This window comes from Montipora foliosa, chromosome 3 (assembly GCF_036669935.1).
Source record: "Montipora foliosa isolate CH-2021 chromosome 3, ASM3666993v2, whole genome shotgun sequence".
NCBI classification, from domain to species: domain Eukaryota; kingdom Metazoa; phylum Cnidaria; class Anthozoa; order Scleractinia; family Acroporidae; genus Montipora; species Montipora foliosa.
Window position 1 is genome coordinate 55,762,080 of NC_090871.1, and position 5,000 is coordinate 55,767,079.

The 5,000-nt window shown below is 39.4% G+C and overlaps 1 pseudogene; it reads right to left on the minus strand.

Moving 5' to 3' along the window:
* Positions 1-5,000, minus strand: part of LOC137997737 (ATP-binding cassette sub-family C member 4-like) — a 22,954-nt pseudogene that overhangs the window by 15,576 nt on the left and 2,378 nt on the right.

The following is a 5,000-nucleotide window of genomic DNA, read 5'->3' on the forward strand; positions in this document are numbered from 1 at the left end:
TATTTAAGCATGAAATCAAGCCCAATTCATAATATGTAGATTTAGCCTAAAAGCAGATATCCGTTTCATTCATTCTTACAACAAGTTAACGTGACTTGAAACTGCGATCCATTCGAAACCTAGAACCTGGTCAGCGTGACCTCGATGAGCTTAAACTTGAGCCCGCGATATGGTAACGCGATACTGGTCAGCAAATACCTTGCTTTGACAGCTGTCAATTAACCACAACATGGATGTCCAATATCAAAGATGTTCCCGCCAAAACATAGAGTTTCATGTTGACATACATGGAGGAGTGGACGTACGCGCGGTCTAGCTCAAATTGGTTACCATATTTTCTTACACATGGTGCTGCGCGCGTCCACTATAATGAATAGGCTCACCTTCTTATATACAAGTCCGATTAACGCCACCTTCATTTTTAATCCCCAGAGTTCAGTGAGGTAGTCATAATGATGTGTCGTTAAAGCTTTTATTACACTTGTCGTTCCCAAAAGTGCCACGTAGATGTACGCAAACTTCAAGTCCAGATTTGCTCCATCATTCAATGTCTTTAACACAAGCCAAAGGCACAGAGGTAGAAAGACAAAACTCAAAGACTCTAGGATTTTCAAAATTATCATCACAAGACTTGATTTCCAGGGAATAAGGTTGGCCATGGCTTTCCATAAACGTGGTTTCCCTTTCCCGGATTGGCATCTTTTCAATTCTTTGAACCAGTATTTTTCAGCGTCCTCCACGAGAACCTCAGCTTTACAATCTTCGAGAAGATGAAACAAATCCTTTTCGGTCAGTGGTCGTTTGTTGCCTATCTTCAACACGTCATTCATCCACCAGAAGAAGATGACTGACAGCCAGTTTGCACCATCTCTTGGATTTTGCCTCTCGGTAGGCCGTGGCATGTTTACCTCTAATTCCATCACAACGATTCTAGAAAGTTAGAGGTAGTAAAAGAAATGATCGGTCAACTCTTTGTAGACCCCGAGGGAAAGAGGGGGACGGGGGGGGGGGGGGGGAATGGGTGAGCGAGTCATCTTGTATGAATGTTAAGGGCTAACATCGTTTCTAAATGTGCCATTGTAGGCGAAAATGACCATCTTTGATTCAGGAGAAATCAATTCGGTAAGAAATTGGGACTCAACATTATTTGCGGAAGTTGATGTTGTTATGGCGGTCATATTTTGGCATGCATTTTTCTGAGCTCAAATTGTATTTTATTTTTTGTCCTTAATTGAAAATTTCAGGTTAAAAGTTGTCTTTCATGATCCTTTTATTAGTTCTGAAAAACAGTAAAGTCAGAAATGCTGGTTTATTGTCTACATGGAAGTCAAGAACATCAAATGTGCCGACAGTTTAATACTTGCACATCACGTAACGTCATCGAGTCATATTGCTTACCTTGTTGTACTCGTTGCATTTCGTAATCGTTCTCGCTTTGGTTTAGAGCGGTTTTCAATTGAGTGTCTAGAGTAATTAGATAATTACTTTGGTTTATGATTACTTCACTCAGTGATTGGTTCAAAGTTCTCGCGCCATTTTGTCAACCAAGCAGAAGTGAAACCAAAACTAATCGTGGCTCACGCGTGCACATTTTCCCGCGCTTTGTGTCGGCTATGTGTAATTACTTCGAGTTTTGATTGGTTTGTCAGATTGTCTCAGTCCTTTTTGATTGGCCATGCCAAAGTAATTATTTTGGTTTTGGTTTTACGACATTCAATTGAAACTCGCTCTATGACTGAATAAGGTTATTAAAACAAGTAGAATACATAAGAATAGTATACGATGCAGACGTCAAGTAACATGCAGGTAACCGTACAGGTAACATGTACGAATGCATGCGGGTAGTACATAGCTGCCACACCCGAAATCTACCCCTTGCAGTCGAGAGATATTTTTTAATTACGTAAAATGCTGGGGTCAGCTCCAATACAACCACCTTTTTACTGCTTTTTAACACAATATTCATTTCTAATAATTTGTAAAAATGTAAGTAATTAAAACATACAAATTACCAAAAGAGAGCCCGCGTGTTATTGTTTTTGTTTTTCCATAAAGAAAGACTTTTATAAAGCATGACTAACTCGTGCGAGAGTCATGTCCCTTAATACGATAGCGTGTGATAGTGTAGTTTTACTCCGGTGGAGAGTCGAGGGCGAAATAACAGAGAGAGATGTGCGGCATTGTGAAAAGCTAAATATACCTTACAAAAACATGCTTTGGACAAACTAGACGGTGTGGATGTAGCCTGGACTGTATTCGTGTGCATCCGTTTGTTACTCGTATGTTACCTGTTCGTTACTTGTCTCTCGTATGTTATCTGTATATTACTCGTATGTATTCGTATGCACTCGAGGGTATCCGTACATTATTCGTATGCTCTCGTATATGGTGTTTTAATTTGGTCATGATCCCTCATAGTCCCATTATGCACGCAGATGAGCGTTTGACCTGTTATAAATTATAAAGAAAATGATAAGAGAAGTTGTAATTAACCCGAAAGTACAAATCATTTACACGCATGAATTGAACTGTCCGTTTTTTTTCCAATCTGAAGCGAGATCGAAGAAGCCTGAAACAAAATAAATAAACGCATTGAAGCGTAGCAGAAGGAGGTTTCCTTCATATAACGTGTAACATTCAAACTACCCCGTTGACAATGTTATAAACCAATTGGTTTCACTTTTCGAACGTGAGAAAAATTTCTTTCGCGAGGTTTTTTTTTCGTGACGTCATCAGCGCGTTCAATGGAATTATCAAACATGTTTCAGCAATTGAATTTGATTACATTACAAGAGTAATCACGGATTAGTAAGACCCTGTCTGCACGTATTCAGAAAATTTTGAATTCGCAACTTTTTCTTTGAGGATTCGCCTTCCGTTTACACGTACATCCGGACATCAAAGAGAGTTATTTATTCCTCAGCGGACCGTCTACCCGCATCTGACAGGACGATCGTTTTGTTTGTTTCGTCTTACCTGGAATATCGAGGCTTCTGTACGCTTTTAATTAAAACAGTAGTAAACAAATCGCTGATCAGGCTTCATTGATTATTACATCTACAGCGGTATTTTTAATCACGTCTCACCGCCTCCTTTATTTTCTCTATTAATTAAATGTGAGTTTCGAGTAAAAACAAGTTCGCAGGGGCAATGGTAGAAAATCATAATGCCGGTTTTGTCCTTAAGAGCGCGTGCACCTTCAAAAATTCATGTTTTGTGATGTATTTCTGTTTCCGGTACATTGCCCAACCTCCCAAGAAATCGAGATTTTTTCTGCAAAACTGTTGGTGCCCAGTCTGTGCGCACCTTTCCATGTCGAAGCTCCTTTTCAGGTACAGTTGTGACTAAAATAAGGTGAGACACATAACTTTGTGTATATAAAGTGCCAAACGATGTCACGATAACAGTTTATGAAAACTAACCATTTGCAGGTAGCACTTAATCCTAATCACTAGAGATCAGTGCCTAACGCAGCAGTTATTCTTTGCCTAAACAGAGTCTTGGCTAAAACTGAGGTTGTCAGGTATTGCCAAGCAACGTCACCAAATGTTACTCCTGTATATATGCCACGAAGTGTTCCACCTTATTTTGGAGTATCCATTCCAGTCATAACCTTTTCGGAACCTTGCTCACCGGCCGGAAAATCGACATTCTGTCTTCCACATGCTATTTCCCAGGCTTCTCGCGAGTCAAGTTTAGGTTGCGTTCTCGTGATGTCGGACTCAATAAAGATGCATAAAATAATCGCCGCAACGCAGAACAAAAGATCGGGCAGCGGTGTGTTCAAACAAGGAAAACATTAAACATTTCAAAGTGTTTCTAAGTTTTTTTTCTTAAAATAGCCTTTAATTTGCATTTGTCTGTTCAGGGCACAGAGCTTTAAATCACAAATTAAATGATTCGTTTTCGAGACAGACAAGGCAAGTTCCTGATAACCATGAAACTGCGCAAAATTTCTTAGCTTCTTTCCATATTCAAATGCCTCTTGATGTGTGGCTGTTCTACTTCCTTGTCAAAATCGTCATCACTACATAATAAGAGTGATGCATCTTTGGTCAGCACTTCAACGCCCTCATATAGCAATTCGACCCGTGCTATTTCCCTTCAGTTTGGGTCATAAGTGTCGACGTAGCTGGCAAGGAACACACTGCAGCGTCATCGTCAGCAATGACAAAATCTTCTGCCGTACAACGTTCATCGATTCGATTTTCAAGGGCTTGCAGATCTTGCAGTTCTTCTTCATAAAAAGGGTCATCTTTGATTACCTTGTCTTGCGGATACTATCCTGTTTTTTGAATGCAATTCTTGATTGTTGTTTTAGAGACTTCGTCCCACGCTTGCCTACCTTATTCAATAGCCATCAGTACATGATTGATTGAATTGATAATCTCTGTAGTTTTCCTTACACCGTTTAATTGGTTACACTGAAACACATCGTGCCAGTCGCTTCTTGTATCTAATTTTCCAGCTGCCAATTATACCGGCGTCCAGGGATTGGGTTTTGGAAGTGGTGTTTTTTTTTTTTTTTTTTTTTTTTGTAAGAGCGTGATGTTCGTGTTCGAAAACTGCGTAGCCCGCGTGCAAGCTCTCTCTTCGCAGTGCTAAACTTCTTTCTTTCAAAGAAGTGCGATTAAAATTTTCCCGTCAGTTTTTCAAATATATATAGTTTTCATGTTTTTATTGTAGTATAAATATAGCATCCCTTGTCCATTCAAGTCTCCAGAAAAAAAAAAACGTTTACGTTCTTGACAAAACGTTTGGTTTTGGTGTTGTTCGGAAATCAATATTATTTTGAATGTCTATTTTGTAAACAAAATGCCCTATTTGTGGTCCATGAGATCGTTATCTTGGACATAATGTAGTTAATCATGGTTTTCTTCTTTCGAGGGCGATCTTTAATCTGCGAACAGAAAGCTCTTGGAGGACTTCAAAACGAAAATGAAAATGAAATTGAAGGAGGCATTCTCGAAGTCTTTTGTTTTACTCAAACATCAGGAGGA